The sequence below is a fragment of the Drosophila melanogaster genome, chromosome 3R, assembly GCF_000001215.4.
Source record: "Drosophila melanogaster chromosome 3R".
NCBI classification, from domain to species: Eukaryota; Metazoa; Arthropoda; class Insecta; order Diptera; family Drosophilidae; genus Drosophila; species Drosophila melanogaster.
Window position 1 is genome coordinate 2,141,923 of NT_033777.3, and position 24,760 is coordinate 2,166,682.

The 24,760-nt window shown below is 40.0% G+C and overlaps 1 protein-coding gene and 1 pseudogene across 1 annotated transcript in view; one reads left to right on the top strand and one right to left on the bottom strand.

The window, feature by feature from the left end:
• The window catches only part of Myo81F (Myosin 81F), a 1,965,857-nt gene that overhangs the window by 1,574,847 nt on the left and 366,250 nt on the right, over positions 1-24,760 (top strand). The window lies entirely within an intron of this gene.
• CR40182 lies at positions 14,994-15,284 on the bottom strand (annotated as a pseudogene).

Genomic DNA, 24,760 nt, shown 5'->3' on the forward strand with positions numbered 1-24,760 from the left:
GTCCGACCCAGAAAATAAGATAACACAATTTGAAACTATTCTCTATGTTTATAATCATAAAACTAAACACAATACAACTGGTAGAATACCAGCTGATATTTTCATTTATGCAGGACCACCTGCATATGACACCCAAAAGGAGAAACAATCAAAACTAGATCAGTTGAATAAAGATAGACACATAGCTATGAAGTAGATACCAAATATAAACAAGCACCACTAGTAAAAAGTAAAACAACTAACCCATTTAAGAAAACAGGACACATAGAACAAATAGATGAGAAACATTACGAAGAAACAAATAGAGGAAGAAAAGTTTCACATTATAAATCTAAATTTAAAAAACAAAAGAAAATTAATAAAAGTAAATACAATTCCAGCACAACTCCCGAAAATCAAGTGGGGTCCGATTAAACAGTTATTTATAATAACACTTATAATATGTTTCGTCCGTGCCGTCTGTGGTCAAAGCTTAGAGGTGAACCCCATACAAGCTAAAAATGGATATCTTATATTTAAAACAGGATGAATTAATATACCTATAAACTATGAATATCACTATTTGTCCGTAAACTTAACAAAAACCGAACAAACTTTTGCAAATTTAATTAAACAAGCTGAAGAATATGGTACTATAGCACAAATCGAATATTTAACTGAAAAATTAGACAGAGAGATGAATGGAATAAGAATAATAAAACGCAATAAACGTGGTTTAATTAATATTATAGGTACCGCATATAAATACCTTTTTGGCACCTTAGATGAAAATGACAAAGGAGAATTAGAACAAAAAATAAACGATCTTTCTCAACATAGTATTCAAATTTATGAATTGAATGAAGTAATAGAAGTAGTCAATAGAATAGTCAATAGTCAATAGAGCCATTGAAGTAATCAACCATTTAAGAGCAATAAGTGAAGGTGACAGAAGACTAGAACTTTTAATATTTGATTTACAACACTTTATCGAATACATTGAAGATATAGAACTTGGTATGCAATTAACAAGACTTGGTATTTTTAATACCAAATTATTAAAACATGATCCATTATCACATGTAAATTCCGAAAAATTTTTAAATATAAAAACTTCTACGTGGTTAAAATCAGATGCAAATGAAATACTTATTATTTCCCATATTCCTAGAGACACTATAAAAACTGCACTTTTTAACATCGTACCATATCCAGGCAAAGATAATAATATACTGTAGTATGTGCATATATCGAGGGTACACTGTACCTATAAGTACACAGCAACACTTAGTTGCATTGCATAAATAAATGTCTCAAGTGAGCGTGATATAAGATCACCCATTTATGCTTTAAGCTAAGTCAGCATCCCCACGCTGGCCGCTGGCCATATATGCGCATAAGCTCTCTCTCTCTCTCTCTTATACATATATATATACGCTGCTCTTCTGCCGCTGTCGACGGCGGCGCAGTCGCAGTATTTAGGTAAGATTAGACACTCTGTAGAGGTTAAGCGGGCAGAACCGTTTCTGCTACTCGAAGAGATAAGAAGAAATAAAAAGGTGGCCTGACGGCTGCACCCAACTGCAAGGAAAACACGTGTTCTCAATTGGTGGCATATATTGGTTTATTACATGGCGACCGTGAGGCAGGAGCCTGCGATCTGAGGACTACTGAGGAAATGCTGCTAATATTGCCGATTTGATTTGGGAATTCTAAACAGCGACAACAGGTGTGAGAGGCAGGCCGCCCCTTACACCAGTGCGGGAGACCTAGAGACGGGACACTGATGAAAAAAAAAAAGAAACAAAAATACTGAGTGAGTAGAGTGTGGTAATGGGCAAACGCGGATGTCAGGAAATCAAAAATAAAGGTATAGCACATATTAAGTGGCTATGATATACAAATAAAACACCGCCCCCATGGGCAACGGCACAGAAATTAACTGCCGAATTAGACTTTCTGAAAGAAAACCTCCAGCAAAGAAAGCCGAATACCACAACTCACTCAGCAAAAATAGAAATAATCAATGAAGAAATAACTGAAAATTCAACATCACCCAAGCCGAAAAGACCCGACGTCTGCATGAACGACTGCCCTCGACCATTGTAAGCCGCAACAGCAATTAGCACGGCATCCTGCGAGGGTAGGATTAGGATAAAGGATAAAGGATTCCACCGGCGCGCCGCACATGACAACAGCGAATGTCTACCAAGCAGACGTTCGAACACCCTGCTCCTGTCGAGCAAAGGGATCTGCCAAGTATCAAAGAGGTAATAGAGGTAGATCCGTCCGCGGGACCAAAGCCCTTGACCATACAAGAGTACAAGGCACGGACTGCAGCGAGGGAGCAGCCACCTAAAAAGAAGAGGGGTGGCCGCCGGATTAAGTTGCTCAGCGCCCGGAGGCTCAACATCGAACTACTGAAGACGGCAACTAATGAGGAAGACCGGCAGCGCTACAAAGAGCGCCTTGCAGCCATCAATCAACAACTTCGTGGTGCGAAGTAAAGCGGCGGGCTGCGTTATACGCCATAGCCTCAACCGCCCAAATATTATATTAATGTTGTCGATGCGGTTTCCGCTGCAACAAAATTACTAACTTATCAGGGACCCATTTCATAACTAACACATTATACTCAGTCCTAAACTTAAAATAAGTAATAATATTGTAAAATTGCAAATTGCAACCGATGTAAACTGAGTATAATGAATTCATCTATCAAGTAAAAATATGTTTAACAACAGTTTAGACCTATTAAAATTTCGAGCTATATTTATATCTGATCGAGATAACAATAATTGACCAATTCTCAAAGTTAAAATTCTATTTGTACTTTTGATATACAAATAAAGACTAATTTTCCCCATATCAAAATGGGACATAAGTCGTGGATACAACCCCACAGTTAAATTCAATGTACTTACTATTTTTGATTTTAGTTATCCTATCAGCCTTTTAACCTGGCCTTAAAACTTTATCAGTTTCACAAAAGATCGTTGAAAAGACTTACATGAGTCGAGCCAATGATTTAGACAAAATCTAATAGAAACTACACCAAAAAGGTACAAGTGCGATTACATCGCTAAAAGGTACATACATGGAATGGCTAAACTTAACCATATCCATAAACAATATTAGAGATGCTTTTGATAAATCCTATAAATGTATTAATAAAACCGCGCTGATCAAAACTCAGACGCTTATTTTTCACATAAAGGTATTGATAACACAATACAACACATTACAAAACCTAATAGTAACAAACAAAAGCAAACTCACTGAAGAACATAAAGTCCAATGCTTCAAAGTTCTCAGTTCATTTGGTAAAAGACTACATAATACCAGCGTTAGACACAGTATTATAATAGAAGTCCCAACAGAACTAACCAAAATAGCAGAATTCGACGAAAGCCAGTTAAGAGACTTGGACGAGTCGCAGCCGTTAGAAGATTTAGATATCGAAAGCGATATCGAATCAATAGAAGAATTAAAATTTAATACCGTACAACCAAATACAAGAAACATGGCCAACGCATTAGAAGCTCAGAGAGCATACGTTAAACAGGTATCTGCCACAGTACCTGAATTCGATGGTAAGAAACTCCATTTAAACAGGTTTGTGACAGCACTTAAGTTGACGGATCTAACTAAAGGAGATCAAGAAACTTTAGCAGTAGAGGTCATAAAGACCAAAATTATTGGCCCATTAAACTATAAAGTAGAACATGCGACAACGATACAGGCAATAATTACCATATTGCAGGCAAACGTAAAAGGCGAATCGCCTGACGTTATAAAGGCCAAATTAATAAATGCCCAACAAAGAGGCAAGACCGCGTCTCAGTATGTTACAGAAATAGACAGTATGCGTAAGCAGCTCGAGGCAGCTTACATAGACGGCGGATTAGACGCCGATAATGCTGACAAATTCGCGACTAAAGAGTCGATATCAGCAATGACCAAAAACTGTGCCAACGAGGCACTTAAAATGATCTTAACTGCAGGTACATTTAGTACATTCAACGACGCAATGGAAAAATACCTACATTGCAGTACAGAAATAACCGGCAATTCAAATACAGTCTTATTCTATAATGGGAATAATAGACGTGGTAATTATAATGCCTACTATCGTGGTAGAGGCAGAAATAATTATAACCATAATTATAACCAGAATTATAACCAAGGTTATAATAATAACAACAGAGGTCGCGGAGGCTACCGCGGCCACGGTAATAACAGAGACGGAGGTAACCGAAGGGGTAACCAAAGTCAGAATAATAATAACAACCGAAATGTGCGTAACGTACAATCGGAAAACAGCCAGACCCCCTTAAGCGATCAACAGTAAAAGTGTTTAAAGTAAACCTAAATCTGAGTATTTTCATTAAGACAAAAAACCATGAAACAAACACAGTTCTTACATTACTAATAGACACAGGTGCAGAAATTTCATTGCTAAAAGCCAAAGCAAAGGAATATAATAATATAAATTTCAGTAATATATCAAATATTACAGGTATTGGGCAAGGAACCATACAGTCTATAGGTACAGTAGATCTTGACATACGCATTCAGGATGTTCTAGTGCCACATGAATTTCATGTAGTACCTGAGAATTTTCCGATACCATGCGATGGCATAATCGGAATAGATTTTATCAAGAAATACAATTGCGTATTAGAGTTTCAAAATAACAAAGACTGGTTCACAATAAGACCCAATAACTTCAGTAGACAGATTAGTGTACCAATTACACATAACTTAGACTCCAACACACTCTTATTGCCAGCTAGATGCGAAGTAATCAGACAAGTCAAATTACTCACTAACGAAAAAACGGTGGTAGTACCAAATCAGGAGCTGCAACCAGGTATAATAGTAGCAAGCACCATTGCCGATAGCAAAAACGCATTGATTCGCATTATAAATACAAATAATAAAGACGCCATAATAGATAGCGCGAAGATCAAATGCGAATCAATGAAAGACTATGACATTTTTACAACACCAGTAGAAAAGGAAAATAGAACTGAAGAAATTTTAAAACAATTAAGATTCCCTAAACAATTCAATAATGAACTAACTAAGTTATGCACCGAGTTTAGCGATATTTTTGGTCTAGAAACAGAACCAATATCGGCTAACAATTTCTACAAACAAAAACTCAGATTAGGGGAAAAAACACCGGTCTATATAAAAAACTATCGCATGGCAGATAGCCAAAAACCAGAAATCGCCAGACAGGTAAAAAAATTAATAGATGATGGAATAGTTGAACCATCAATGTCTGAATATAATAGTCCATTACTTTTGGTTCCAAAGAAACCACTTCCGAATTCCACGGAAAAAAGATGGCGATTAGCAGTTGACTATCGTCAAATAAATAAGAAACTATTATCAGACAAATTTCCACTTCCAAGAATAGAAGATATTCTTGATCAATTAGGAAGAGCAAAGTATTTTTCATGTCTCGACCTAATGTCTGGATTCCACCAGATAGAACTAGAAAAAAGGTATAGAGATATAACGTCATTTTCAACAGCCAATGGCTCATATCGCTTCACGCGATTACCATACGGACTGAAAGTAGCACCAAACTCCTTCCAACGTATGATGACACTTGCATTTTCTGGTCTTGAACCATCGCAAGCATTTCTATATATGGATGACTTAGTAGTAATAGGTTGTTCAGAAAAACATATGCTCAAAAATTTGACTAACGTATTCGAGCTATGTAGACGACATAATTTGAAACTACATCCAGGGAAATGTTCTTTCTTTATGAAAGAAGTAACATATTTGGGTCACAAATGTACCGATAAAGGTATACTCCCAGATGACACCAAATATGAAGTTATAGAAAAATATCCTATACCAACAGATGCCGACAGTGCTAGGCGTTTCGTAGCCTTCTGTAATTATTACAGACGTTTCATTAAAAATTTTTCTGATCATTCACGCCACTTAACGAGGCTTTGTAAAAAGAATGTTCAATTCGAATGGACAGCAGAATGCAATGATGCATTCGAATACCTTAAAACAGAATTAATGAAACCAACATTACTACAGTACCCAGATTTCGGTAAAGAATTTTGCATAACAACCGATGCTAGTAAACAGGCATGCGGAGCGGTACTTACACAAGATCACAATGGTCAACAACTTCCAGTGGCATACGCTTCAAGAATGTTCACTCAAGGTGAAAGTAATAAGTCCACTACAGAACAAGAATTAACGGCCATTCATTGGGCCATAAATCATTTTCGACCATACATATATGGCAAGCATTTCATGGTAAAAAGCGATCATAGACCATTGTCATACCTATTCTCTATGAAAAATCCAAGTTCAAAACTCACTCGTATGAGGCTGGATTTAGAAGAGTATGACTTTACTGTAGAATATCTTAAGGGGAAAGATAACCATATTGCGGACGCCTTGTCTCGCATAACAATAAAAGATCTGAAAACAATCAACAGAGAAATATTAAAAGTTACCACCAGATCAAAAGCTAAACAGGAAAATTCCTGTAAGGACGAAGCAATAGTCAAAATACAAGAGGAAAAAGAGCAAACAATAGAAAAGCCCAAAGTCTATGAAGTTGTCAATAATAATGACACAAAGAAATATGTTTTAATCAAAATAGATAAACACAAGTGTTTATTAAAACGAGGAAAAACAATTGTTTCACGCTTTGATGTTGATGACTTGTATTCTAATGAAACATTTGATCTAAATCAATTCTTTCAAAGGCTTATTTCAAAAGCCGGAATGCATAAAATAACAAAAATGCGAATATCACCAAGCGAACAGATGTTCCAATTTGTATCACTAAATGAATTTAAAATAAAGGGCAACCGAGTACTCGAAAAAGTAGAACTAGCTATTCTACAAAAGGTGATAATTATAGACAAAAATGACGAAGCTCAGATTAAAGAAATTTTGACAAAATTCCATGATGATCCTATAGAAGGAGGCCACACTGGTATTTCGCGAACCCAGTCAAAAATCAAAAGATTTTATTATTGGCCCCAGATGACCAAGACAATCTCAAAGTATGTAAAGACTTGTTTGAAATGTCAACAAGCCAAAATTACAACACATACGAAAACTCCATTAACATTGATGCCAACGCCAGCAACAGCATTTGATACTGTTTTAATTGATACCATTGGTCCACTACCGAAATCGGAAGACGGAAATGAGTATGCAGTTACAATCATATGCGATCTAACCAAGTTTTTAGTAACTATTCCAACACCAAATAAAAGTGCTAAAACAGTTGCAAAGGCTATATTTGAATTATTTGTACTGAAGTACGGTCCAATGAAGACGTTCATTACAGATCAAGGTACGGAATACAAAAATTCACTTATGAATGAATTATGCAAATATATGCATATAGAAAATCTAACATCTAGCGCTCACCATCATCAAACTTTAGGAACAATAGAAAGAAGCCACCGAACTTTTAATGAATATATACGTTCATACATATCGGTTAACAAAAGTGATTGGGACATTTGGTTACCATATTTCACTTATTGCTTCAATACAACACCCTCAATAGTCCATGACTATTGCCCATACGAACTAGTATTTGGCAGACTACCCAGACAATTCAAAGATTTCAGTAAGATAAACAAAATAGACCCAATATACAACTTAGACGACTACTCTAAAGAGCTTAAATGCAGACTAGAATTGTCGTACAACAGAGCAAGAAGAATGTTAGAAAAAGCAAAAGCGGATAGAAAATTAAGATATGATAGGAATACAAATAATTTCGAATTAAAAATAGGAGATAAAGTATTACTTAGAAAAGAAACAGGTCATAAGTTAGATAAAAGATATGAAGGTCCTTATGACGTAGTAGATATAGGAATAAATGACAATATAACCATTAAAACAGGAAGTAAGAAACAACAAATAGTACATAAAGATAGGCTAAAAAAGCACAAATAGAATGAAAAAAAAAAGGGCAATCAATGCCAAACCTTTCATAATAAAACTTAAATAACGGCCTGATCAGCCAAAACAATATAACAAAGACATAGATATAATCGAATTTTTATTAATTCAAAATACATACATATTTTTTCTTTATTCATTTAAAAATTCTATATCATAAATAATGTTAATTCATTAAAAATAATATTTAAGTAATTTTTATTTTATAATGGTAATATAGTTGATAGAAAATAACTTCATTTCTTTACGTTATTTTAAAAAAGAGGGGAGGTGTAGTATGTGCATATATCGAGGGTACACTGTACCTATAAGTACACAGCAACACTTAGTTGCATTGCATAAATAAATGTCTCAAGTGAGCGTGATATAAGATCACCCATTTATGCTTTAAGCTAAGTCAGCATCCCCACGCTGGCCGCTGGCCATATATGCGCATAAGCTCTCTCTCTCTCTCTCTTATACATATATATATACGCTGCTCTTCTGCCGCTGTCGACGGCGGCGCAGTCGCAGTATTTAGGTAAGATTAGACACTCTGTAGAGGTTAAGCGGGCAGAACCGTTTCTGCTACTCGAAGAGATAAGAAGAAATAAAAAGGTGGCCTGACGGCTGCACCCAACTGCAAGGAAAACACGTGTTCTCAATTGGTGGCATATATTGGTTTATTACAATACTTATAGAAAATGTAAATGATAAATATTATATTCAAGATAATCAAGTTTATAAACAAAACTCAATAAGACCAATAATAAACAAATGTATTACAGGAATATTAAATCAAATACCAACAGAATGCAGATATTCAAAAACACATAACAATATTGGAATAACTTATGTAGAACCAAAGACACTAGAATAACAAGATGCGTAACGGCCATACATTGGTTTGGCACTATGCAGCCAATTTTTTAGTGACGGCCAAAATTGCTCTCTTTCCGCTCACTCCCACTGAGAGCGTAAGAAATCTAAAAATTTAATTTGCTTGCTTGTGTGAGTAAAAACAAGAGACGAGAACTCGTATATGTGTGCGTGTTGTGCTAGAAGACGATTTTCGGGCCGAAATCAATTCTGATCGAAGAAATGAATTTACATAGTACATATTAGGGTAGTTTTTGCCAATTTCGTAGCAATATGATAAAATAAAATAATTTTTAAAAATTCGCGCCCTGACTATTATAATTTTAAAGCTTTTTAAATTTGTTTGTTAAAATCGCCGCTCGAATTAACTACCGTTTACACATTTATATTTATGTTTAATTCTAAATATTTTTTTTTTTTTTGAAACACTTTTAATGTTAATGTTACATCAAATTAAGTCAAATTATTTAATAAATATACTAAATAATTAAATATGATAACTGTTTATTGCAAAAGTCATATCAAAGACACTAGAATTATTCTAGTGTTCGAGTTCCCGCGTATTTCGCACGTCTTTTTGCTGCGCTGCGCGAATTTCGTCATATACGAGTCCGGTCAGCCGTAAACTGCAACATAAACCTGCAAATCCACTCTGGGGTTTGCGCCGCGTTTCTGAGCGTCACGGTGTCGTAATAAATCAGATCAGCTGCATCAGACAATACAGCTGATAGCATTGCCAACCTTTCGCAGTCGACGAGCTGGTAAGACTGGCGTTGCCAGATCAGCGGTGCGATCGTCATTCGGCCGCGCGCTCGTTGGGCCCGAAATTCGAATTCAAATTCAAATTTGAACTAATTAAGTTGAACTAAAATTTGAAATATAACCTAAGAACTAAAGCTAGTTCTATTTCCCACGGAGCGCTGGGGACCAACAAGCCAAAGTCCCCCTTTTATATCTGATGGACAGAACAGGGGGGGGGGCAGTGCCCCGACCCCAACGACCCGTTTAGGAGGAGTGGTAGGCTATCGAGATCCCCTATAAGAGGAGTCGGAACCCCAATCCAGGGAGTGGGAGGTGAGCAAGCAGGCCCCCCGCCGCCGAAAGCTAGCGACTGCAGTGCAGCTGTGGAGGTGGAGACTCTGGCCACTACAGCCTCCACGACAGCCACAAGCCTGAAGACAATGGATTTCATCAGCGTGCCGGCCCAAAGGGCGGGAGCTAAGTCCCCATCAGGATCGCCGCTCGCCAGAACTGACCACGACGCTCCAGAATGAGGACCTGCAGGGCATCCTGGACATGATGAAAGCCAAGATCACCGCCATTCTATCCTCGTTCGAGACTAGGCGTCACGTAACCAGCGAGGATAGGGGCGTGCTAGTGGACCTATCGGCGCTCAATAACAGAGCGATTGAGTTACAGGAGGGTATCAACAAGAAGCCCCCACCAAGGAGTACTGCCACACAGACTGAGGCAGAAAAAACGAAGCGTAGCCAGGTGGCGCCACCCAGACAGGCATTACCGAATGTGCAGGTCCGCAAAACGGACAACCATCGATCTGCCGCGAAATCCACCGGTAAGGCGTTACCCACGACGGCTGACTCCAAACCGGAAAGTTATGCGTCTGTCGCCAAGGACGCTAACAAGGACGAGGAATGGGCTAAGGTGAAGCCCAAGCGCCTGCGCAAAAAACCTGAGGCGCTAATCCTGAAAAAAACGGGTGAGGTTACGTACGCGGATATGCTTCGGAAGATGAAAGCAGAACCGAGTCTGACCGAATTCGGCAAGCACGTGCGTAAAATAAGGAGGACGCAACAGGGAGAACTACTTCTTGAATTAGAAGGTAAAGCCTCGGAGGTCATCCCCAGCTTTAAAAATGAGCTAGAAGCGACGCTCAAAGAGATTGCTTCGGTTCGGTTCGCGCATAGTACTGCGCTAATCTGCAGCGGACTCGACGAGACAACGACGGCTCAGGACCTTCATAATTCCCTCGTCTCCCAATTTCAGGGCATCCGCCTGGAACCAGAGGATGTAAGAGGCCTTCGCAGGATGCGTGACGGGACCCAGATAGCCTCTGTGCTAATGTGCGCGAACGATGCCATTGCGGTCATCAACCGGGGCGTTGTAACTGTGGGATGGTCGCGTTGCCGCATAGCCCAAGACGTCCGCCCAATAAGATGCTTCAGATGCCTCGAATTCGGCCACCGAGCTCCCTACTGCAAGTCAGTCGATCGCTCTGACTGCTGCCTACGGTGCGGCGAGCATGGGCATAAGGCAAAGGGCTGCGTAGCCCCACCAAGATGCCTGATCTGCAGCAGTGACGTGGACAAGAAAAACGCGACGGGTGGTTTTGCATGCCCCACCTACAAAGCCAACACCAAAGGAGCTAATAGCCGTCAAAATGATGCCAGAAGAAATTAACATCATCCAGCTCAACGTTAACCATTGCGCAGCAGCACAGAACCTCCTGACTCAAACAGCGCAGGAGCGCCATGCGGACGTAGTGCTTTTGAGTGAACCATACCTACCTGGTGTGGGTAACTCAGGAGTGCTACTCGATGAGACAGGCAAGGCGGCCATTAAATGTACATCCAGGCTATTGGTAGAGGAGTGGGATACCGTACCAATGCGCGGCATAGCATACGCCAAAATTAGAGGAATCCACTTCTACAGCTGCTATGCTCCACCTAGCGACAGTCCCGAACAATTCGAGGACATGCTCGAAAAGCTGGTTAACCATGCAAGTGGGCGCAGACCAACAGTCATCGGAGGTGACCTCAATGCCTGGGCTACAGAATGGGGCAGTCGAATCTCTAACACAAGAGGACGAGCAGTGATCGATGCCATGAACCTGCTAGATCTCGTATTGCTAAACGACGGGTTCAAACCGACGTTCAATAATGACAGAGGTACATCTTTCATTGATGTCACCTTTGTTAGCAGACTTCTAGTGGCTAGCTCGAACTGGATGGTCCATGAGGACATAACGTTGAGCGACCACAACCTAATCACGTTCGGTGCCCGAACAATGAGGCCGTCACCCAAACAGCGAAGATGTGCGCTAGGTCCGGTATGGGACATTAGGAAACTGGATGAAGAGATGCTGGCATACCAGATCGAGGGCATGGAGTCCATAATTGGACACGCGGAGACCATGGTGGCAGCGCTCATGGATAGGCTTAGAGCAATGTGTGATGCGGTGATGCCGAGAAAAAGGAACACGAAACGAAAGCCCCCTGTCTACTGGTGGAGTGACTCATTGCACCAGCTTCGGACGGAATGCATCAAGGCGAGGAGGCAAGCGCAGCGATCTAGAGGGCAACCGCACCACTCCCAGTGCATTGAGGTATGTAAAGCGAAGCGAACTGAGCTTAAGAACGGCATATCAGCAGCAAAGGCGAATGCATTTAAGGACCTGATTGATAGCGTAGACGACGACCCCTGGGGTCTCGCCTACAAAGTCGTAAGGAAAAAACTCAATTCCGCTGGTGCAGGATCTCCTCAGGACCCAGCCGCCCTGGCCACCATCGTGTCGGAACTATTTCCAAGCCAACACACGTTATGGCAATCCGCTGTTGACCCCCCCGCCTCTGACTTCCCGTGCATCACGTCATGCGAAGTCGTCGAAGCAGCAAAGAGGATCAGACCGAACAAAGCTCCCGGCATTGATGGTATCCCGGGCGTGATCGTCAAAGCAGCCGCCACCGCAAGACCGGAGGTCTTCAGGGATACATTCCAACAGTGTCTGCTGGACGGAGTCTTCCCCAAGCGCTGGAAAAAGATGAAGCTGGTCCTTCTGCCGAAAGGCAAGGGGCCCGCAAATGCTCCACGCAGTTACCGACCGTTGTGTCTGTTGGACATTGTTGGCAAGCTCTTTGAGCGCATACTGTACGCGCGCATTGAGCTAATCACTGAAAGTCCTACAGGCCTTCAGGGCCAACAGTATGGCTTCCGAAAGGGTAAAAGTACGCTCGACGCTCTCAAATCCGTAACAGACGCTGCCAGGAAAGCACTCGACGGTAACCGATGGTTAGGCGGCAGTAAGAAGTACTGTGCCATCATCACGCTAGACGTCAAGAACGCATTCAATACAGCGAGATGGCCCAACATCCTCAGGGCAATGCGCAACTTGGGTATTCCCGACTACATACGAGGCGTAATTGGCAACTACTTCAGGGACCGTGTGTTATGGTACGTAACAGAAGATGGTCCAAGAAGCCACCAAGTCTCTGCAGGTGTTCCCCAAGGGTCGGTACTAGGACCGATCTTGTGGAACATTATGTATGATGGAATACTGAGCATTAGCAAGCCCAGAGGTGTGGAGCTGCACTGCTTCGCCGACGACGTTGCGATAACAGCGGTCGCCAAGACAATACCGGAGCTCCAGGACATAAGTAACATGGCAATCACGGCGGCCATAGAATGGCTCGAGAAAGTCGGACTTAAAATAGCTGCGCATAAGACTGAAGTAGTCCTGCTGAGCAGCAGAAAGTCCGTTGAGTGCATGCGTGTGGAAGTCAAAGGAGTTGAAATCGCCTCAGCAGAAACGTTGAAATACCTTGGTGTTCTAATAGACCGAAGGCTCTCGTTCAAGGCTCACGCAAGGTATGCCAGCAAAAAAGCGGCAATGACAGCAGCAGCCTTGGCGAGAATCATGCCCAACGTGGGAGGACCCAGACTGCCGGCTAGGAGACTGTTAGTGGCGGTTTCAAACGCTACTTTATGCTGCGCCTATCTGGAGCTGCGTTTCGACCAAGAAAACCTATCTAGATAGTGCCCGCGCAGTATCACGGACAATGGCTCTCAGGCTAATCAGAGGCTTTAGAACCATATCGGACGACGCAGCGCACGCTCTGTCAGGCATTACACCCATTGACCTGGACATAAAGGGCAAATACCTTGCGAGTGAGGGATACACTCAATTAGAGATCAAAGAGTGGATTCGAGGAGTATGGCAGACCAGGTGGCAAGAGTCACAACGGGGACGCTGGACTTACAAACTCATCCTGCAACTAACGGAGTGGGCTGATTGCGAGCACAAAACGGTGGACTACCACATGACCCAGTTCCTCACGGACCATGGCTGTTTTCGAGGGTACCTATTTAGGTTCCGCCACGTGGCTACAGCCCAGTGCCTTTATTGCACAGACGCAGTGGAAACCGCAGAGCACATCCTACTGCACTGCTCCAGGTTCGCCGAGGAGAGGGCGCAACTCGTGGCGCTCGCTGGGTCACCTCTCAGCCCGAGAGGCTTGGTTGCTGCTATGATGGCGGACAAAATCGTTTGGGATGGGGCTCACGTGATCATCGTCACCATGATGAAGCGTGTCCGTAAGGACGAGATGGCCAATCGGAACTATAGATAAGGAGTACCCCCGTATGTTGGCGGGGCAAGAACTCTACGACTGTACGCTCAGTTGGTCGTAAAAAGGCGCTGCTGTGCACCGCAAAAGAAGATGGTGTGCAACTTGGTACCACATCCTGCTCACCGATGAAATACCTTGACTGGCAGTCCCGGTGAGCTTGACAAGGACAGGAGAGAGAGCGGAGGTTTTTGTTTAGTACGTAGGCATAAGCCCTCAGCTGAGGGTTATGAATCGTGCATGCCATCCAAGGACGTTAGATGGTATCTTTAGAAGATTTCATTTTCCTGCCGTATATAATAAAAGCAAGCATATATGAGAGCTTATGTACGCTCAATATGAAGAAGTAAATAAGCTCAGCCAAGGGCTTGCTAAGCGTTCGCTTTGCAAATTAGATTTAGATTTTATTCATACTTCAATTGTGTAAGACGTGAATTTGCCTCCGACATTCGCTTAAGTTTTTTTGATCAATAAACTTTTTTTTTATAAACCAATACGCCGCGAAGTTATAATTATATATAAATACTTTTTCGTTTTGAACTTAATATTTGGTGTCCTGTGTGGTTATAATAAAATGTAGCACATTTATGCTACGGATAAATGGCGTTCAGGGTGGTTTATAAAATAACGAACTAAACGATTGGACTGGATTATATCCAGCATCCCGTGTAATTTACATCTTAAAGGGCGGAGCCCGCTTAAGCTTATATGAGTATTGCAGTGACAATAAAAAATCAGCAAATCAAATTACAACCGAGCATGAAACAGCATCGATTGACGATTTTATGTACGTGTTGTTTTTTAGCTTAGCCTTTGAAACGTTTAGGCCTTCTTTTCTGACTTTTTAGGCAACAGAGAGCATCCTTGTGTAATTGTGACGCCGGAGAGCAGCATGTTTAACTCCGTGTCGTTGCGGATGGCCAGGTGCAAATGGCGAGGAATAATTCTAGTCTTATTGTTGTCACGAGCAGCATTGCCAGCCAACTCGAGAACCTCAGGGCCAGATATTCCATTACGGCAGCTAGGTAAACTGGGGCGCCTGCACCCACACGCGTAGTTGCCTTTCCAGAGCAGACGGTGAATACGGCCCACAGGAATTGAAGACCGGCACCGGCAATTTATTTTGCACCAAGTGAAGAGGAGGGAATGTGACCGAAACATTTTTCGGCTAAGCTTGTGGGGCAATACAAACGCAATTATTTTACAGGCACTTTTAATATTTATTCTCGTTTGGTTGGAAAGATGAGAATCTTTCCAAGATTCAACGAGCCCAATACAACAAGCTTACTCTGGCAACCTTGCCACTGAACATCGGATGGCTTTCCATTGGTCCAGTAACAGGGCACTAATACGTCGACGTAACACAATCCTTTTAAAAAGTTTAGCAATATTGCCGATTTTAACAAATGACCTGTCGTTGGAGACAACCGTTTTACTACCATTCTTGTAAATCGCCAAGATCATAGGAATTTTTATCTTCAATAAAGATCCCTTAAGTAATGATGACGAATAATGCATCCTTAGAGGAAGAGAAGGCTCGAAATACAATCAATAATAATATCTAACGACCCAGTATGGAAAATTTCCAAAATCTTGCCTAAAACGTCTTAATCATTCCGACAACAGCCGACTCAAAGATAGTTGATAAATAGGATGCCAAAATCAGAGTTTGATGAAAAATTTCAATATATCAAAGCAGAGGGCATTGATTCTTGTTGGAACCAATAAACCGCCAGAATGTGTAAAGTTCTTCTTGATGTTATTTTCAACATCAGAGATATTGTTTATATAATAACTTATTCAGGAACTCAAATTCTCTTTTGTGTGTCTCTAACATTCCCCCCATCAAGAGGAATACCCCATTGGACAAACTTCTTATAAAATTTGTTTCAAAGATTTTATAACTTCTGAAAAATTATTCCTCTGTAGCCTCTATCTTTACGAAAGAATTGGAGAAGATTCGGATAAAAAAATTCTTCCGAGTTGATGTTTGCGTTAATCTTGGTTTCAACAAATACTACAATAATTGAAAAGTTATATCGCAAAAAGAACGAAATTTGTCGGACTTTATAAAATAGTTGGACGATATTGCTATTAAAATAATGTGAAACTTTTCCAAAAGATTTTCTTTGAAGCTGGTTATCGACGAGAATTTAGTACTTGCGAAAGCTCTTCTTGCCGTATTGCCATTCTGCTTCGGCATGCTTAATCTAAGGCCCATTTCTCTCCACATTCCCTCCTGAATATATTTTTTCGAATACCCATTTTAATCTCGGCTCTGTATGATACGTTTAAAACAAATTCAAAAAACCGGATCCAAGCATGTAGTGGACTTACCCCAAATTGTAAAAATTTCACTTTTGGTGCAAAGGTTTCTGAACTAAAATTTGTAAATTTCAACATTTGTGTTGTGGGCTGACTCCACAGATCGGACAACATTGAGTAGATTTAGTGTCTGTTAATACGATTAGGACTTTTCCATCTATAGGTGTCATGTGCATTTCATAGGTAACTTCTATGTCACTAGTTTCATCGCATTTACAAGTAAATGGCGTAAGATTATTAATTTGATTATCTAAATGATTTTTTTTTTTACATCATTATGTGGAGTTATGTGGAGCAGTTTCCTTTATCAACTCAATTTTAATTTGATTTTAAATATATCTAGAAATTGCTTGAGAACATTAGATTGCAACTTAACTAATCTATGCGCTGTATGATCCAAGAGATTTTTTTATAGCACCTGAGCATTACTTCTATACCCTCTGGTCGGCACTGTAATTTTGCTTCGATCACTTCATTATAGGGCCTTCATTAAAAGCCTTCTTCATTAAAAGCCTGGTGCTTATATATTTTTGTTTTGTCAGCGTGTTTTCCAGGAGGTAAGCATGAGCTTCATCTGGTGAAAGAGAGTTGGTTTTTGCCATTGTTTCGCTTGGAAATTCTGGTGTTTTCAAAGTTTCTTTAAGAACAAAGGCAATGTCCCTCTTGCATTCTCTTCTAGCAGAAGCAGTTGCTGCATGAATCAAACGACTTGTGTCGTGGTCACTTTCACTTGCCAGATTCGATGCCAGTTTCCTTTCTAATCTTTCTCCTGCATTTTGGTAAGATAAATTTCGGCGTCCCATTTGCTGGGGTGTCTTGGCAAATAAGCAAATAATTTGGCGGGAATTGCATTCTCTCAATCAGCAGTTTAACACTTCACCTTTAAAAGCTCATAAAACGATTTAGTGAAGCTTTCGGTAAATTTTTGTTTTGGTTTTTATTTGTATATTCAATTTTCTATTAGAAAATAATTACTAAAGGACGATATATTGACATAAAAATTTAGACTTTATGCCAAAAAAAAAAACGAATTCTGGATTGGTTAAATATTACGCCGAAACAGAAATCGATTCAAAGCTCAAAGAAATCTGGGCAGAGGTTGGAAGTAGCATAACGCGACAGGCGAAGTCCGAGCATAAAGTTGATGAGCCCCAAGGGGGAAGTAATTTTTGCAAGTCTGAGGAACAAAGGTCAACGAATGGGGATCGAGCTTAGAAAGAAAGCCATGCCCAGATGGACCCAGGCCACACTACTCGGATTTCACGATATTAACAAAACAGGCCAGGAAATGGTCTTTCGATTTTACGGAACAGAAAAACTCCTTGTGTTCATTTTTGTCTGCAAGAATGTACGGTTGAAACCTAAATATGATTTTCCAGCTATGACGGAGTTGAGTTCAGGAAAAGGCTCTGAAATGGTTAATTTCTGACATCAGACACTGGAGGACTTGGGACAAATTCATAGAGTTTCCAGACATACTTCCTGTCAATGAGACACTTTGAACTCGGAGCAAGAGTGAGGTAAAGGAAGTAAGGGATTAGAGATACTCTGGAGATCATCAAAGAGAACTACACGATAGACGTACGAATATCGTTAACATCCTAGCACGTGGACAACGTGGAGGAACTCATGATCCTGGCACTCGTCCGCCAATGTCGCAGCACAGGTAACGTACAGAATGAGTAAGGAAGTGGAGGGGCAAGGGACACCGAATCTAAACAGATTCAGTCCAGAGACAGAACGCAACACGAGGAACTATTACAAGGACAAGACGGCAAGTTAGATTAGCCAGATGAATGGTGCAGTGGGATCAGTGCACATCTCGACGAAGAAGTAGAATTCGGCAACAGCTGACTGTACATGCGCCTCCTGATACCAGGAGATGCTTTGTAATTGGATGGAAATTCCTCGCGCAAGTCGGAGACGGAATCAGTCGCGCCAGTCATGAAATCCATATACCGGCGAGGAAAACGAATAAAGACTATGTGTGGACTTCAGACAAAAAAACGGAAAATTTATAAACCCAATGCTACGGATAAATTATGTTTTCGACCAATTAAGAGTGTGACGAATTATCAGCAGTCTTAAATCTCAAGAATGAATACTGGCAAATACCTCTGGAAGCACCAAGTCGAGGGTTCACGGCATTCACGCTAGTGAGTGATGCCTCTCGAATTACACTTAGCATTTTAACGGCCTCAGGACCGAGTGATTGAATCGAAAATGCTTAAGGATGCAAAACTAAGGTTAAAATCAAAAAAAAAAAAAAATACATTTTTTAAGCAAAAACATTTGTAGGATATTGTGTCAGCCAAGGTACTGACCCAGACAATGTAATAGTCATATCGAGAAAAACTATTCGACATCAGAGAAGGATTGCTTGGTAAATTATGTGATTTCTGGGCAAATAACATTAAAAGACCTTAAAATCGTGTACAGGGGTAGTTGATCGTCATAGCCGATCCACTGTCTAGTAACCCTATACCCAGTAACCATAGACACTTCGGAGAACGAAAAAGCCGAAGCTGGATTTTGTTAGAAGAAAGGGCCACAGCCTCAGAAATTATCAAAATATGTACGGGACAGGTGACACGTTGTATGCGCAGATTCCAAACAGAGCTAGAAATAAAGTTAGGAAAATGCGGAAACTATGCCAGGCTTAAACTAAAACGACTTCAGACGGCAGAAAAAATGTTGTTACAAAAATGTTCAACTGATACACAAATAAAAAATTTGGATTGTCGTTGTCTGCTGACTTTTCCAAGACTATGCGCAGTTAACGAGTTTACTTGCGTTGGCTTTGGCTATTTAAAAATGACTATCACTCTTGCTTCGTTCACAATACATCGTCTCATCTTATTTCTCATTCCTTTTTCCAAGAAGCGATCCACACACTGACCATATAGAAAAAAGAGCAGAGAGGATAAGAAGAAGAATCAACGCCAACAATGTACATACCCATTACACGTCCTAGTGTAAGCCTTTTTATTCAGGAAACCAGGATACCAAGATCAAATTTTTTTGAGAAGCTTAGTAATATTTTATTTAATAACCTTCAAGCTTTATTAAAATTAATTTATACAATTTTACCATTAAGTGTATTTTAAAATTATCGCATGCCAACAAATTACTGCTTTGTCTCTGAAATAACTCGTTACATTTTAGAATTCAGTTGTATCGACTAGTAATACATCTTAGCGATATCACTTATTGATAATCATATACCGATCTTTCACACCTTATTTTTGATTTAAATAAAACTCATCGTCATTTTTCGAAGAATCTACTCCGTCTCGCTTGACGGATAACACAACTCATCGTCACACATTGATAGATAATTTACACCCCATTGAAACAGAGCTGTCGGGATATTCTCCACATTCTCGTTATCCAACTCATTATAATTTCTATAATATATATATATGTTTATCAAAAATATTTCAAATTTGGTCTTACATAGTGGAACCAACCCAAGGTCTCCAATCTGTTTACCAATCAACATATTCAACGGCCAATTCCGTACAAGTTGGGCTTTGCCAGTACGCCCTGTCACGATTCTACGAGTAGCAACAAATTTTAAGGGTGCTCATATCGCATTCCACTTGCCCATCTGCACGAAAAAAATTAGTGACATACAAAGCTCTGAAAACTGGCAGGTAAGAACAAGTCCAGGTCAACGATGATGCGATTTGGTACAGCAAATAAGAATGCGGAAGATTTCATGGCATTTAGCTTTAGGTAAGAGCTGGAAACGTGTTCTACCTCGTCTTTGGACTTTTCGCAGTTAATGCGTTTTGACCAATCTTTCCCCAAAATCTCAGTCAAAGTTATTGACAATTTCTATTATCTGGTGTTCTAACAATTCGTTATATTGTTATTTTTTTATTTGATGCCAAATTTGGAGGCATAATTAAGAGGCACCTCAGCTGTGCCATTATCTTCCTTACCCTAAGCTTTCCTCTCTCGCGAGCTCTTTCTCTTTTACCCTCGCACCTTATTCTTCTTTTATATTTTTATATTAATGATGATACATGCACTCATAAAAGTGTACAAACTCCACAATAAATGTTTAAAAAAACGATATAAGAGCAGGGCCAATGGCCTAGAAACAACTTAATTTTTAAATAATGAGGTCATTAATGAAATAAAAATAATAATAAAATCAAAAAATAAAATTTTTCTTCTTAATACTTAAAAATGTTTCAAATAAATTATGGATTGTCAAAATTTAACAGCCATCTTAAATGAAATAAAAGAAAAATTTGATAAGTCATATAAATGTTTGTCTCAGAATAGAACAATCCAAAAACAAACTGCTAATAAGCATATAATCATTCTGGTAGAATCATTTAATCAGGCTAGATCCCGTATACATGACCCAAGAGGGAAACTGGACAAAAACCAGTAGACAACAGTATCCAAATTTTTGATTAGATTAAGATAAGATAATCTAATAAATATCAAAGAAAGGTTCGATCTAAACATACCAACAATTCTTAATTCCGCTTTGACTCTTAGTGAAGAAGAAACAGAATCACTCAATGATCCTGACTCTGAACTAGAAATCAAAGAAGAACACTTGAACGATCTAACAATACCAGTAATGTTGCAATTGCCAGAAGATTCAGGGAATAGAGAAGATCAGGAAATAAAATTAAGCAAAATGACAGACAATTCATCCTCCAATAGGGCCTAAATAAGGGCAGTGTCGAGCGCAGTACCGGAGTTTGATGGACAAAAGATCCATCTTCAGAGGTTTATTATGGCCTCAAATAAAATAGTTGACCTTGCAAAAGGACCATTTCAGGACATTGCAGTCCAAGTTATAAAATCAAAATTGATTGGCACTACTCTGAACCTGGTACTTACCGAATCTACAATTGAAGCAATAATTAATAAACTGCAAACTTCAATTGTTGGGGAGACATTCCAAAACATCAATGCAAAATTATCCACTGTACAACAAAAAGGCAAAACAGCTACACAGTTCACAACCGAAGTTGATAACTTACGTAAGCTCTTAGAAGCCTCGTATATCGATGAAGGTTTACAAGGTGAGCAAGCCAATAGATTGAGTACTAGGGAAACCATCGATGAGGCCAAGGTTATAGAGGTAATGGTCGCGGCAGAGGCCATTACAATAACCGATACAATAACAATTACGGCAATTAGCTTACGTCTATTAGCTTTCAAAGCGAACGGTCGTGTTTTTTTTGCGCCCCGATTTTTATTTTGTGCTTGTCAAACCTGCCGTGGTTTTTAATAATCTTCTTTCACTATCATATATATTTTAAATATAATTATTAAAGATTCCGTTCGCCTCGCGAGTGATTCTTTTGTGATTTGTGCAGTAGTTTAAACAAATTTATAAAGTATTTTCCATTTTTCGTCTTTGTGTTTTGTTTACTCTCCCTTTTGTCCGTTGTTCGCAGTGCTGTTTGGTGTTGTTTTTTTGCATTCACATAAACTGCACTTTTCGATCTCACTTTCTCGCTCTTTCGCTCTCCCACACAAAATCTAAATTTCTCAGCGTGCAAACTGCTCTCGTGCGGTTCTTTTAACAGCTCGCTCGAAAGTTTTGTTCTTGTGTTTTCGTGCACAGTGGTCTGATTTTAGATAAACATGGAAACCGTAAATATTGTCTGCTTTTATAAAAATTGTTTCCAGGTTATAAAACCTGAGCAGCCAAAAATGACTTGTTGGCTATGTGATAGAATGGTGCATACTAAGTGCGCTGGTTTTGATGGCCGTACAAGTAATGACCTAGCAAAGTGTAAAAATCTAAATTACTGTTGTGATGCTTGACTTGTAGTGCCAAACTAAAGGTGGCTTGAAAGAACTGATCAACAGTTTTGGCGTGGCTAGAAATAGTTTTCGTCGAGCCGATCTTCTTTCCGCGCTTAATTCACAGTTTAATGGCCTTAAGCTATTAGATGAATCTCCAAAGCGCAAAAAAGCCGCTAGTGGTAGACTGCCTAAGGCCCCGCAACCACGGGCAAATGATCAACAGGACTCGACAACTGATCAGCTGTCAATCGCAGCAAATCCGCATATGTTGCTAGGATCGGCAGCTAAAAAAGATTCGGAGCAATCCGATCAATCCGCTGTGGAGGGACCCCACCCTGTGATTGCTAAAAATTCCGAATTGTCTGCACTGGTTTCTCAACCAGTGATTCCACCTGTCTTGATTAGTTTACCACCACAAGGGAACATTGAGTCCGGTCTACCGGCACAAGATGGCACTTCAAAAATACAATCTGGAAAAACCCCTCGCGGTGGTTCCACTAAAGAAACAAATTTTCGTTTCTCGGCTTTCCCCTGATCAAACATCGTCTGATGTATTGTCTTATATACAAGACAAAACAAAAGCCGATAATATAAAAGTGGAAAAATGTAACTTCTCTTACGCTAGGGACATATCATCTTTCAATATAACTGTCCCAAACGAGCTTTTTTCGGCCATATGTTCGGGTTATTTTTGGCCGGATTGTATGGTGGTAAAAGAGTTCGAAGCTAAGATCAAAAATAGGAAAAAGGGGCCCGTGGACATCATCCGCCTCTTCATCATCTTCCTCTTCAAAAAACTAACAACGAATCTTACTATCTCCTATCAAAATGTTAGAGGCTTGCGTAGCAAATTAACCAAATTGTATTGTGATAGTCTTTCATTTGCATCCCATATAATCGTGTTCACAGAGACTTGGTTAAAGCCGGAGTTACTTAACTACGAAGTCTGTCCAGGTATGTACACTATATATAGATTTGACCGTCCATCCAGACGGGGAGGTGGAGTCTTAATTGCGGTTAGATCTACCCTCGCGTCGGAGGAGCTACTTTTGGACGATTCCCGTAACTCAGAATTCGTATGCGTAAAGCTGTCATTTTCCGACAGCTCAGTTATTATTACGTTATTAAGTGCTCGTATATTCCGCCATCTTCTGAATTCCCAGAAAATCAGAATCCGCTCTCAGTCCGCTATCCAATCCATCTTGAATAAACTGTCTGACAAGGACCAATTGGTAGTTCTAGGTGATTTTAATATACCTGGCACAATGTGGTCCCCAGAAAAACAATCGAATATCCTTCTCCCTTTAGCACAACATGACTTTATTGACGGCTTGCTCGACTTATCGTTGTCGCAAGTTAATTATTTTCCAAACACTCTTGGTCGACTGTTGGATCTTTGTTTTGTAACAAGTCCTGAAAGTGTGTTTCTGTCCAGGGTAGCACCTCTTTCTCAACCTGAAGATCCATATCATCCTACTTTCAAGGTGACAATCGACATAGGTACGGTATTAAAAGTAAATTCAGAGAAGTCAACGAAGCGAATTCCCTGTTTTCGCAAGGCAAATTTTCGAAGGCTAAACAATTTTATAGCTGGCTTTAATTGGTCATTGGTAATGACGGATACCATTAATATGTTTTATACCACAATTAAATCATTTTTTGACTCTTGTGTTCCGGTGTTCCGATCCGTCAATCTCTAAACCTCCTTGGTTTAATCAAGGGTTGACATAAAGGGTTAATGTAAAGTCCAGACTCTATATAAAATTTAAAAATACCGGTTCTCAGTCCATCCTTTGTAAATATTTAAGCGCTCGGTTAAACTTTACCGTGCTTAACGCTCAGTGCTACAAAAATTATTTAAACCGTTGTAAGTTCCAGTTTGCACAGGATCCGAAACAGTTCTATAATGTCGTTAACACTAAGCGAAAAACAAATTCTTACCCTTCCCCGCTATTTTTTGAAAACACTACGGTAACATCGGATCAGTCAATAGCCGATCTATTCGCCTAGTTTATTCAAAAAGCATATTGAACTTTACCTCATTCCGGACAGCCATACTCTCATGCGATATCTAAGTCAAATCTAATATTTTGCACCACTATAAACGAAAGCTCACTGCGTGTTAAACCGGTCTATTCGCCAGGTCCCGATCGAATCCCTGGCTGTGTGCTTGGATTCTCAGCGGAAGCGTTGTGCAAGCCTCTACTGAAACTGTTTACCTTATATCTGGAATCTTCACAATTCCCTCATATATAGAAGGAGTCCTTTGTGATTCCTAGCAAGCTGGATGCAAGCAATTACAGAGGAATCTCTAAATTGTCGGCTATCCCAAAACTTTTTGAAAATGTTATTATGTGTAGATTAATCATATCACCGTGTCAACACGGTTTTATGAAACGCAGATCAACAACCAATCGCACAAACTACGTCGGAAATCACAGAACCCTTTAGGAAACAACCAATAAATGTAAAAGTTC